We start from the raw sequence: 12,807 nt of genomic DNA on the forward strand, positions 1-12,807 counted from the left end.
CAACACACACACATACAAAGTCAGGCTGTTATCCACTGCAAATATATTTTCACAAGTTATTAATCACAATAATAACAGTTTCAGCCGGATTCTGAAGAGGACATTTTCAGCAGGGTGAATAAGACAGAGATTGTACTGAGTTATTTTGGGTTGGGTTGGGTATTACTGTCTTTGCAAATGTAATTATTATGATGGAAACCACATTTTTCTATTGTGAAACTATTTGGTTCTCTTGAATTTGGTTCTGTTGCATTTAAGGTCTTCAAAAAGGAGTTCATGTGGTGAAGGTATTTTGTAAACTGTAAAGTGCTAAGCAGGGTAAGCTAATGCATTGTATACATTCTGTGAAGTTTGGCATTCTCCTATTTAAAATTGATACCAAACGAGACATTCCCTGTTGTGCAGAGCCAAGAAAGGTGATTTATTCTGGGGTGGCTCTCCTGGGAGTGGGGTGAGCTTCTTTTAGTCATCTCAAAGTGGATGGAGGGTAGATTCTATAAATCCTTGAATCAGTGGCAATTTGGTGTTGGCCGTTTCATTCTCGACAGCTTAGAGAGGTTTTTTCATTTGTTCATTCATTCAAAAAATATTCATTGACGGTCTGCTAGGTGTCAGGTAATGTTCTAGGTGCTAGGGATGCAGCAGTGAACAAAGCAGAACAACAACAAAAAACCAACCCTTCCCTCATGGGGTTTCTGTTTTAGTCGGGGGGAGACCAACAATGCAGAAGTATATTTTAGAGAAAATTAAAGAGAGGAAAGGGATAGGAAGAAGCAGATTGTAATTTTTCATGTGACTAGTGCCAGCCTCCCCCAGGCGATATTTGAACAAAAGGTGAGGAAGTGAGTCACACAAATATCAGAGGAAGGGTATCCAGGCATTGGGGACAGGCAGTACAAAAGGCTTGAGGTGGAGGTACGCTTGGGCTTGCCAGAGAAAATACAGGAAATACGAATGTCAGATACATGGTACATAATTTAGAAATATAAATACGTGCCCTGCAGTTTGCGGGGCATACTCATACTAAAAAAATGTCCTTTTATTTCTTAAATCTGGCGACTCAACACTACCTCACATATTTGAAGGAGTCAAAGGAGGCCAGTGTTTGGAGTGGAGGGAGAAAAAGGGAAAGTAGAAATAGACCAAGTAAGAGAGGCTCTTTATGGCTGAGTAGTGTTTCATTGTATACACGTGCCACATCTTCTTTATCCATTCCTCTGTCGATGGACACTTAGGTTGCTGCCATGTCCTGGCATATTACTCAGCCATAAAAAGAAACGAAATTGAGTTATTTGTAGTGAGGTGGATGGCCCTACAGAGTGAAGTAAGTCAGAAAGAGAGAAACAAATACCATATGCTAACACATATATATGGAATCTAAAAAAAAAAACTGGTTCTGAAGAACCTAGGGGCAGGACAGGAATAAAGACGCAGACATAGAGAGTGGACTTGAGGACGTGGGGAGGGGGAAGGGTAAGCTGGGACGAAGTGAGAGAGTGGCATGGACATATATACACTACCAAATGTAAAGCAGATAGCTAGTGGGAAGCAGCCACAGAGCACAGGGAGATCAGCTCCATGCTTTGTGTCCACCTAGAGGGGTGGGATAGGGAGGGTGGGAGGGAGACGCAAGAGGGAGGAGATATGGGGACATATGTATATGTACAGCTGATTCACTCTGTTATACAGCAGAAACTAACACACCATTGTAAAGCAATTATACTCCAATAAAGATGTTAAAAAAAAAAAAAGAGAGGCTCTGGGGGCCAGAGTGCACAGGGCCTTTTTGGCCACCGGGAGAACTTTACCTTTTACTCCAGCTGAGACTGGGCGTCCTTGGAGGTCTGAGCACAGAGGTGCTGTGATCTTTCTTAAAGTTTAGAACAACCAGCTGGCCTGCTGTGTTACGCGGAGGAGGACAGGGGCAGAAGCACAGAGGCCAGTTTGGAGGCTGTTGCGAAAAGCCAGGGGAGAGGTCGTGGAGAGGGTGAGAGGTGGTGAGAGTCTGGATCTCTTCTCATAGGGAGCCAGCCGCGCCTGCTGAGGGACTGGAGGTGGGGTGCGAGCCAGAGAGAAGGGACTGCGTTGAATGAAAGGGGGGAACTTAACGGTGGAGCGGAAGTGTTTTGGAGCGGGGGAGGGGAGGATAGGCCGTTCAGCCTGCGCTGGCTGTTAGTTATCGAGTGGAAATGTCAAGTCAGCGGTCAGACGCGCCTTCTCAAACAGCAAAGTCGGGGATTGTACCCTTTCACCTGAGTGCAAAAGGGAAATGAAAGCAAGCGTGAGGAATGGGCGAGGAATGGCTGTTTAGAAGAAATCGATGTTCTTCGCTCTGCTTTGGGGGGCTTTATGGAGGATCGCGATCATCCTTGGAAGCTCATCGCTAAGAGCGGCTGCCGGTGTGTGGCGATCTCGAATCCCAGGCGAAGACAGGCCCTCCGAGCCCTCAGATGGCAGATGGTGGAGCTGAGCCGCAGGTCGTGCCTCCATGCTTCCAGCTGCCAAGGTCCAGCTGAGTCACCGAATGCTGCCACCACCTCAGTCTCCTGCAGCCCGGCCAGGTCGACCCTTCCTGCCACTCTCTCTCCGCACAGAGTAGTTGTGAGAAAAAAGATATGGGAGTTACTCTCCCTACAGTCGACCTCAGAAGAAAACAAAATCTCTCTGGAGGGACTGAACAAATCTTATTATTATGTTTATTGTTATTCACCACCATAGTCCTTAGCCCACGGCTAGGAGGTGCCTGAGGCTCTTCCCATCTACAGCCACTTGGCTGGCTCCAGAGGCCCTCTCCTTTCTTCAGGGTCTTAAGGAGGCTCCTGATTCTTCCTGTCAGAGCTGAGGCAGCCAGCAGATGTTATCATTTCATCTCTCCCACCCGCTAAAACTTGGCTTCTCCTCAAGGCACTTCCGCATTTTCCCACAGTTTCCTTCTTGAATCTTTCTCTCAGCCGCTATGTTTTCTCCTCTCATTCTCTGTAGATTCTGTGAGAACTTGGCAATTTTCTCTTTGGCTCATTTTGTTACTTTCCCCCCACCCTTTCCCCTCCCCAATTTCATCACTTATGGCTTGTTATATACCGAGATTTGGCTTGCATTTTTGTTCTGACTCCAATCGACAAGGCTCAGAATGGAGTTTTTTTGTTGTCGTTGTGTTTTGTTTTTTAACCTTCATTATGTCACTTGTGGGTTTCTCAGTTTCATTCAGAAATCAGTTGTGCATCCCTAATAATGCAACTTCATTTGGGGAAGTTTTGGGGATTCTCCCCTTGCCAAGTCCGAGATGAGACTGCCAGCTGGGATAAAATATGTAACAATTGCCATTAATATTTTGTTTCAAGATTATCAAACTCCACTCGAAAGCTTCCCGGCTTTATTTTGGGAAGATGTTATTTGATCCAGATTTCTGGATGTCGAAGACCTACGTGGTTCAAGTCACCTGCTTTAAGTTGTTTAATGGTTCTGGCTTAACTGGAACTCAGACTCTAGTTCCAAATGGCTCTTGGGCTTCCTTTGTTTGATCCTCTCTTTCTGCCAATTAGCTGGGTTTGAATTCAAAAGCCTTTTTCTTTGATGCCAGTTATTGTCGGTTATCTTAGTAAATTCTCCCTCTAGAGCTCAGTGAAGGGGCAAGTTCTCAGTCTTCAGCCACTGGTGTCCCCTGTCGGGTCTGTTGGAATGTGATATGGGTGAATTTGTCTTGGAAAGAAGTGCCTCAGTAATCACTAAGGCCCCTGTGAACAGATCCTAAAGGGACTTTTCTTACAGCAAAATCTGCTCTGTAGCCCGTATTTTTGTGATGAATCTTCACTGTGCTGCTACAACTTACCTTGCTGCATAGGTCATCCTGTCATTGGCATCTACAGTTTTCAAACTGGTTGACTGGAAAAATAACACAGACTTCTTTCTTCCTCCCTCCCTCCCTCCCTCCCTTCCTTCCTTCCTTTCTTTCGTAAGCTGCCACGTATTAAGCTCCTATTCTGTGCCAGGCACTGTGCTAGTCTTTTTCACAGAAGATGCATTTAGTTCTCACAACCCATTTTATAGGTGGAGACTGATCCATACAGAGAGAAATAACTTGCCTAAGTTAGAGGTGGTAAGTGTGGGAAGCAGGGTTTGAACCAGATCTGTCTGATTCTAAAACCTGTGTTCTTAAGGGCAAAACTTCTGATACAATATGGGGTTTAAACCAAATCAGAAGAGAATCAAGACAATTCCCTTTATTCTCTTCCAAAGAAAGATTTTAGTTTCTCTAGAATATTTCCAACTATTGTGATACTCATTTGAAATCTAAAAGTTGGATTGTCGTGGCAATATTCTTTCTCCACTCCCAAAGTCAGAACCCTGATTAGCCAAAACAAATCCTAAATCTCTAAGCTGCTAATTAAAAGAAAATATTGTTTTGAACATAGTGAGGTCCTAAATCAGAAACCAACTGTACTGTACATCAGCAATAGACTAAATAGCTATTAAATGCCAAGCTATGGGGAACAGGTACTCATTAAAGACAGACTATCTAATTCTTCCGTGATTACTACACAGTGATTGTTATAATCGAAACGCATATGCCAGATGCACAGCACATTGTTGTTAGGTTAGCTCAGGTTAAGCATATGGAGGTATAAGATGCGAGTCATTTGTCTTCTGTTTACTGTTGCTTCCAGCAGAAGGTCGGGACATGAATTCCACATGGGAAGCTGAACTCGACTGACCCCTTTCAACGTGTGCTTGATGAGGTGTTTCTGATGGGGCTTTTATTGGTCAAGCTTGAAAGATCATCTTTTCAGAAAGGTCAAATTTCCCATTATCAAGGAATAGGGAAATCAGGCTAGAAACTGCTAGGACTTTTGTTGCTAGGTTTCTTTCTTTCTCATTTCTTACACATAAGAAAGAAATATAAAAAATACTTACAGATGACAGGTGGGATGTTCACATGGAAATAAGACTTTATTATGTTTCCCCTCTACTGCCTGCTGTAATTATGTACCTGAATGTAAGGAAAAGGTGAGCAAAATTCATGAGGCAACAAATACAATTCACTTCTTTCTTCTTCTGCCCCAGCCTCCTAGGACCCATCACGTGATGGTGAAGAGCTCAGATTCTGAAGGTGAACAGATCTGGGCTTAAACCCTGGCAACTTCCCTTACTGGCTTGATTTTGGGCAAGTGACACAATCGCTCTAATTTGTGGTTTCCCATCTATAAAGTAGGGATGAAAATAGTACCTATTATAATAAGGTTACTCTGAAGATTAAAAGGATTAATGTCTGTAAAACCTTTAGCATGTGGTGAATATTGTACGGATGGTAGCTGTTTTAAAAAAATTTATTATTATCACAGAAAATATACTAGTTTGTTAGTTGTAAATACTGAAGAAATGGGGATAGAAGTTCATAAAGGGAGTGGGAAGATGCTACTGGGACGCCCTGATACCAATTTTATGTAAATCATTTAACAGTGTGCAAAGGATCATATTCTAAGTCTGTGCTCTGAGAGAGGACTGAATCACTTCCATTTCTACCAGTAGATGCTAAAGGCAGTAACAGGGCACAGACCAAGAAATCCTGACCGTCTACCTAGTAGGGACCTAATCTCCTTTCTCTAATTTAATAAAGTAGGATAATGTTGCAGTGGGTGTGAAGAGAGAATATGAAAGTGGCCAGAGTGGGAAGTGGAGGTGGTAGGGAGAGGAAAGGCTCTAAGGCCAACCCCAATCTGCGTTCCTGACCTGTGACTGGAACATCATTTGGTATCCGGTGTCCTCCATCAACTTGGGTCCCCAAGCAGAGGTCAGAGCTTTGATTTAAGCTGTGTGACATATGAGTGCCTAACTTCCGTTCTCTTAATCAGCCAGGGCAAGGTTTCTTAGCCAAGTTCATCCTGAAGGCAAAAACTTGGGTGATGTTTTTGGAGGGATGGTATATTCTTTTAATACAATGAGGTAGTGGGAAGCTGTACTGCCGTTTCTAGACCCATAGGAGGAGAGAAATTGCATTAGAAAGCACCGTGGAGTGGAGGGAAATGACTTTGAACTCTACAGCTCAGCAGGTAGTCACTTATTCCTTTGATGGGTGAGCAGAGAGGCTGAGAGCAATCTCGCCTCCATAGACAGCCCTTGAATGTGCTTGTGTTCAGTAATGTAGGCCAGTAGAGACCTTTCTTCTTGTCTCTAGGTGTATCCTTTCTACTCTGTGCATGTTTTTGGATGGACTCTATTCAGCTTCTAGATTAGCATTTTGAAGGCATCCTGCTTTTGTTTAAAAATGAAATCACCACCAGGAGTATCGGGCTACTGCTGTAGATTATTCTTCAGATGGTGTTAGGACTCCTCTGCCAGTTCTTATAAACTCTTTGCCTTTCTGAATGCATTCATTGGGCTCCCATCTTCTTTAATGTAAATGATTCTGTCAAATTCATTCCAACTTTCATACTCGTGTGAGTTTGGTGTACTTCTAAGCAAGCCAAGCAAATTCTCCAAATGCCAAACTTAATATGGAGATTCCGGGACTTCCCTGGTGGCGCAGTGGTTAAGAATCTGCCTGCCAATGCAGGGGACAGGGGTTTGATCCCTGGTTTGGGAAGATCCCTCATGCCGTGGAGCAGCTAAGCCTGTGCACTACAGCTACTGAGCCTGCACTCTAGAGCCTGCGAGCCACAGCTACTGAGCCCGAGTGCCTAGAGCCCGTGCTCCGCAACAAAGAGAAGGAAGGCACTGCAATGAGAAGCCTGCGCACCGCGAAGAGTAGCCCACACTCGCCGTAGCTAGAGAAAGCCTGCGCGCAGCAACGAAGACCCAACGCAGCCAAATATAAATAAATAAATAAATAAATAAATTTATTAAAAAAAAAAAAAGATGGAGATTCCAGGGGGCATCCAGGTCATTGCTCTCCTCTATGCTGTCCCTTCCACCCCCATCCTAGCTACAAATGGAAGGGGTTCTGATAACTGCTGAAAGCAGGCCAGTGGACCCTGCTGAATTGTCCTCAATGCCAGTTCAACTGCTCGGTTTTTTTTGTATCAGAAAATCAATGCTTATCCTGTATCCTCAACCTCTGAGCTGCATTATCCAGACCTGGTTGTCTTGTTTTCCTCTGCCAATAGAGTTGCATAACTTTTGTGTGCCTTGTTTGATTTCCCTGTCTCCAGCTCTGTTGAGACTGTCTGTGGGTGGTTTCCCTGTACCGGGATGACAAGGGCAAAGGTCGGAAGCTTTCATGATTCATTTCCTTTTTGCTGCACGCAGTGGATGGTTTGCCGCGTGAGTCACTCAGATGCCAAACACAGGAGGGATTTTCTTCACATAGGGGCCCCCAGGCTCCGCTATGCCCTGAACTACAAGAACTGTGTTCTTAATATCTTCTTAAAATTGTTGTATTTATTCCGATGATTTCATAACCCCATTTGTATCCCCTATCTTTGTGTCTGATGACTCTGATTTGTGAACACTGCCTACCCCGTAGAGAACTTTCTGGTATCTTGTGGCTCCCCCACTGAATTCTGACTCTAGAATAATTAGACTCTTAAAAATATACCCCAAACATACTCCAGTATTAAAAAAATCTCTGGTATATCATCTGTACTGGAGCATTAACAGCAGTCTCCTCATGGCTCCTCAAAAATCCACCCTCCTCTTTTTCTCCCAGAAAAAAAATTTATGGAGGGAACATAGACATCAACAGGGAAAGATGTTGAAATACCTAGAGCTAAGCTCTGCACTAAAGTGTATTTTCCTCAACGAAGGGAGCATTATTATTTTCTTTCTTTTTTTAACCTCTTAAAAATTATGAAATAGAATATACAAACAGAAAACATAAATGTATAGTATAATGAATAATTACAAAGCGAACACCCCTCAGTCAAAAAAGGAAACAACCAGTGCAGAAGCCCCTCCTTTGCTTACCTTCCAGACCACACCCCCTCCTTCCTTTCTAGAAGTAACCACTATCCAGACTTTTGTGGTAATCACTTCCTGGCTTTTCTGACCACCTATGTTTGCGAGGTTATGATTTTCTAAAGCAATATCACTTCTGTCTTCTGCCGGTGGCACTATGTCATTCATTTGTATTAAGTAATGACCACAGGATGACATTGGGCTGGAGTTGTGTATACGTAATGTTCTATTCCTCACCCCCAAACCCCAAAGAACTTCTTATCTGTGTTTTCTGTGTCATGAACTAACAACATTCCTGGTAAGACACATGTTTAAAATAATGACAGTGAAGAGGTAAAATAAGCATGAAACTTTCCATGGCCATTCTCCCACATTCTGGGGTTTCTGAACTGCAAGTAGAGTTAAATGATTTTGTGATGGGAAATTCGAACCCTCCTCCCCTCCCCATAACATCCTCCCTCTTTAATTTCCCTGGGAAGTAGCCCAGAAAGTTCTAAAATATGCAGAACTTGGGCATGAACAGTACCTATTTACTTGGTCCTGGACTAGCCCCTGCCCTTTACTTCCTGCTATGAGAACATTCATGCCATTTCAAATATTTCATCACACCCTTCATTGCAACTCACCCCAAGGATTCTTTGACCTTCTTTGGTCTGACACATTCTCTGTTGAGCTAGAAAAAAAGATAAGTGGCAATGGGACTTAAAACCTCATTCTTAACATTTTTGTTACCTTGTCTTCCTCCACTCCCTTGATTGGCTCAGGCAGGTTTGAGGACCAGGGAAAGGAAAACTAACCTTTATTGTATCCCTATTTTGTTCTATGCACTGTTTTTTTTTTTTTTTTTTAACATCTTTATTGGAGTATAATTGCTTTACAACATTGTGTTAGTTTCTGATGTTTAACAAAGTGAATCAGCTATACATATACATATACCCCATATCCCCTCCCTCTTACGTCTCCCTCCCACCCTCCTTATCCCACCCCTCTAGGTGGACACAAAGCACCGAGCTGATCTCCCTATGCTGCATCCCACTAGCTATCTGTTTTACATCTGGTAGTGTATATATGTCCATGCCACTCTCTCACTTCGTCCCAGCTTACCCTTCCTCCTCCCCATGTCCTCAAGTCCATTCTCTACATCTGCGTCTTTATGCCTGTCCTGCTCCTATGTTCATCAGAACCATTTTTTTTTTTTTTTTTTTACCATTCCATATACATGTGTTAGCATACAGTATTTGTTTTTCTCTTTCTGACTTACTTCACTCTGTATGACACACTCTAGGTCCATCCACCTCACTAAAATAACTCAGTTTCGTTTCTTTTTATGGCTGAGTAATATTCCATTGTATATATGTGCCACATCTTCTTTATCCATTCATTTGTCAATGGACACTAAGGTTGCTTTCATGACCTGGCTATTGTAAATAGAGCCGCAGTGAACATTGTGGTACATGACTCTTTTTGAATTACGGGTTTCTCAGGGTGTATGCCCAGTAGTGGGATTGCTGGGTCATATGGTAGTTCTATTTTTAGTTTTTTAAGGACCCTCCATACTGTTCTCCACAGTGGCTGTACCAATTTACATTCCCACCAACAGTGCAAGAGGGTTCCCTTTTCTCCACACCCTCTCCAGCATTTATTGTTTGTAGATTTTTTGATGATGGCCATTCTGACCGGTGTGAGGTGATACTTCAGTAGTTTTGATTTGCATTTCTCTAATGATTCGTGATGTTGAGCATCCTTTCATGTGTTTGTTGGCAATCTGTATATCTTATTTGGAGAAATGTCTATTTAGATCTGCCCACTTTTGGATTGGGTTGTTTGTTTTTCTGATATTGAGCTGCATGAGAGGTTTGTATATTTTGCAGATTAATCCTTTGTCAGTTGCTTCATTTGCAAATATGTTCTCCCATTCTGAGAGCTGTCTCTTCGTCCTGTTTATGGTTTCCTTCGCCGTGCAAAAGCTTCTACGTTTCATTTGGTCCCATTTGTTTATTTTTGTTTTTATTTCCATTTCTCTAGGAGGTGGGTCAAAAAGGATCTTGCTATGATTTATGGCAGAGTGTTCTTCCTATGTTTTCCTCTAAGAGTTTGATAGTGCCTGCCCTTACATTTAGGTCTTTAATCCATTTTGAGTTTATTTTGGTGTATGGTGTTGGGAATGTTCTAATTTCATACTTTTACATGTACCTGTCCAGTTTTCTCAACACCACTTATTGAAAAAACTGTCTTTTCTCCATTGTATATTCTTGCCTCCTTTATCAAAGATAAGGTGACCGTATGTGCGTGGGTTTGTCTCTGGGCTTTCTGTCCTGTTCCATTGATCTGTATTTCTGTTTTTGTGCCACTACCATACTGTCTTGATTACTGTAGCTTTGTAGTATAGTCTGAAGTCTGGGAGCCTGATTCCTCCAGCTCCGTTTTTCTTTCTCAAGATTGCTTTGGCTATTTGGGGTCTTTTGTGTTTCCATACAAATTGTGAAATCTTTTGTTCTAATTCTGTGAAAAATACCATTGGTAGTTTGATAGGGATTGCCTTGAATCTGTAGATTGCTTTGGATAGTATAGTCATTTTCACAATGTTGATTCTTCCAATCCAAGAACATGGTATATCTCTCCATCTGTTGGTATCATCTTTAATTTCTGTCATCAGTGTCTTATAGTTTGCTGCATACAGGTCTTTTGTCACCTTCGGTAGGTTTATTCCTAGGTATTTTATTCTTTTTGTTGCAATGGTAAGTGGGAGTGTTTCCATAATTTCTCTTTCAGATTTTTCATCATTAGTGTATAGGAATGCAAGAGGTTTCTGTGCATTAATTTTGTATCCTGCTACTTTACCAAATTCATTGATTTGCGCTGGTAGTTTTCTGGTGGCATCTTTAGGATTCTCTATGCATAGTATCATGTCATCTGCAAACACTGACAGCTTTACTTCTTTTCCAATTTGGATTCCTTTTATTTCTTTTTCTTCTCTGATTGCTGTGGCTAAAACTTCCAAAACTATGTTGAATAATAATGGTGAGAGTGGACAACCTTGCCTTGTTCCTAATCTCAGTGGAAATGGTTTCAGTTTTTCACCATTGAGAACGATGTTGGCTGTGGGTGTGTCACATATGGGCTTTATTATGTTGAGAGTTTGCCTTTCTGGAGAGTTTTTTTTTTTTTTATCATAAATGGGTGTTGAGTTTTGTTGAAAGCTTTTTCTGCATCTGTTGAGATTATCATATGGTTTATATCCTTCAGTTTGTTAATATGGTGTATCACATAGATTGATTTGCGTATATTGAAGAATCCTTGCATTCCTGGGATAAACCCCACTTGATCATGGTGTATGATCCTTTTAATGTGTTGTTGGATTCTGTTTGCTGGTATTTCGTTGAGGATTTTTGCATCTATGTTCATCAGTGATTTTGGCCCGTAGTATTCTTTCTTTGTGACATCTTTGTCTAGTTTTCATATCAGGGTGATGGTGGCCTCGTAGAATGAGTTTGGGAGTGTTCCTCCCTCTGTTATATTTTGAAAGAGTTTGAGAAGGATAGGTGTTAGCTCTTCTCTAAATGTTTGATAGAATTCGCCTGTGAAGCCATCTGGTCCTGGGCTTTTGTTTGTTGGAAGATTGTTAATCATAGTTTCAATTTCAGTGCTTGTGATTGGTCTGTTTATATTTTCTATTTCTTTCTGGTTCAGTCTCGGAAGGTTTTGTTTTTCTAAGAATTTGTCCATTTCTTCCAGGTTGTCCATTTTATTGGCATATAATTGCTTGTAGTAATCCGTCGTGATTCTTTCTATTTCTGCAGCGTCAGTTGTTACTTCCCGTTTTTCATTTCTAATTCTATTGATTTGAGTCTCCCTTTTTCTCTTGATGAGTCTGGTTAGTGGTTTATCAATTTTGTGTATCTTCTCAAAGAACCAGCTTTTAGTTTATTGATCTTTGCTCTTGTTTCCTTCATTTCTTTTTCATTTATTTCTGATCTGATCTTTATGATTTCTTGCCTTCTGATAACTTTGTGTTTTCTTTGTTCTTCTTTCTCTAATTGCTTTAGGTGTAAGGTTAGGTTGTTTATTTGAGATGTTTCTTATTTCTTGAGATAGGATTGTATTGCTATAAACGTCCCTCTTAGAACTGCTTTTGCTGCATCCCATAGGTTTTGGGTTGTTGTGTTTTCCTTGTCATTTGTTTCTAGGTATTTTTTCATTTTCTCTTTGATTTCTTCAATGATCTCTTGGTTATTTAGTAGTGTATTGTTTAGCCTCCATGTGTTTGTATTTTTTACAGTATTTTTCCTGTAACTGTTATCTAGTCTCATAGTGTTGTGGTGGGAGAAGATACTTGATACAATTTCAATTTTCTTAAATTTACCAAGGCTTGATTTGTGACCCAAGACATGATCTGTCCTGGAGAATGTTCCATGAGCACTTGAGAAGAAAGTGTATTCTATTGTTTTTGGGTGGAATGTCCTATAAATATCAATTAAGTCCATCTTCTTTAATGTGTCATTTAAAGCTTGTGTTTATTTATTTTCATTTTGGATGATCTGTCCATTGGTGAAAGTGGGGTGTTAAAGTCCCCTACTATGAATGTGTCGATTTCCCCTTTTATGGCTGTTAGCATTTGCCTTATGTATTGAGGTGCTCCTATGTTGGGTGCATAAATATTTACAATTGTTATATCTTCTTCTTGGATTGATCCCTTGATCATTGTGTAGTGTCCTTCTTTGTCTCTCGTAGTAGTCTTTGTTTTAAAGTCTATTTTGTCTGATACGAGAATTGCTACTCCAGCTTTCTTTTGATTTCCGTTTGCATGGAATATCCTTTTCCATCCCCTCACTTTCAGTCTGTGTCTCTTGGTCTCTAGGTCTCTAGGTCTATGTGTCTTCGTGTCTCTAGGTATGAAGTGGGTCTCTTGTAGACAGC

Source organism: Lipotes vexillifer, unplaced genomic scaffold (genome assembly GCF_000442215.2).
Source record: "Lipotes vexillifer unplaced genomic scaffold, Lipotes_vexillifer_v1.1 scaffold329, whole genome shotgun sequence".
NCBI classification, from domain to species: domain Eukaryota; kingdom Metazoa; phylum Chordata; class Mammalia; order Artiodactyla; family Lipotidae; genus Lipotes; species Lipotes vexillifer.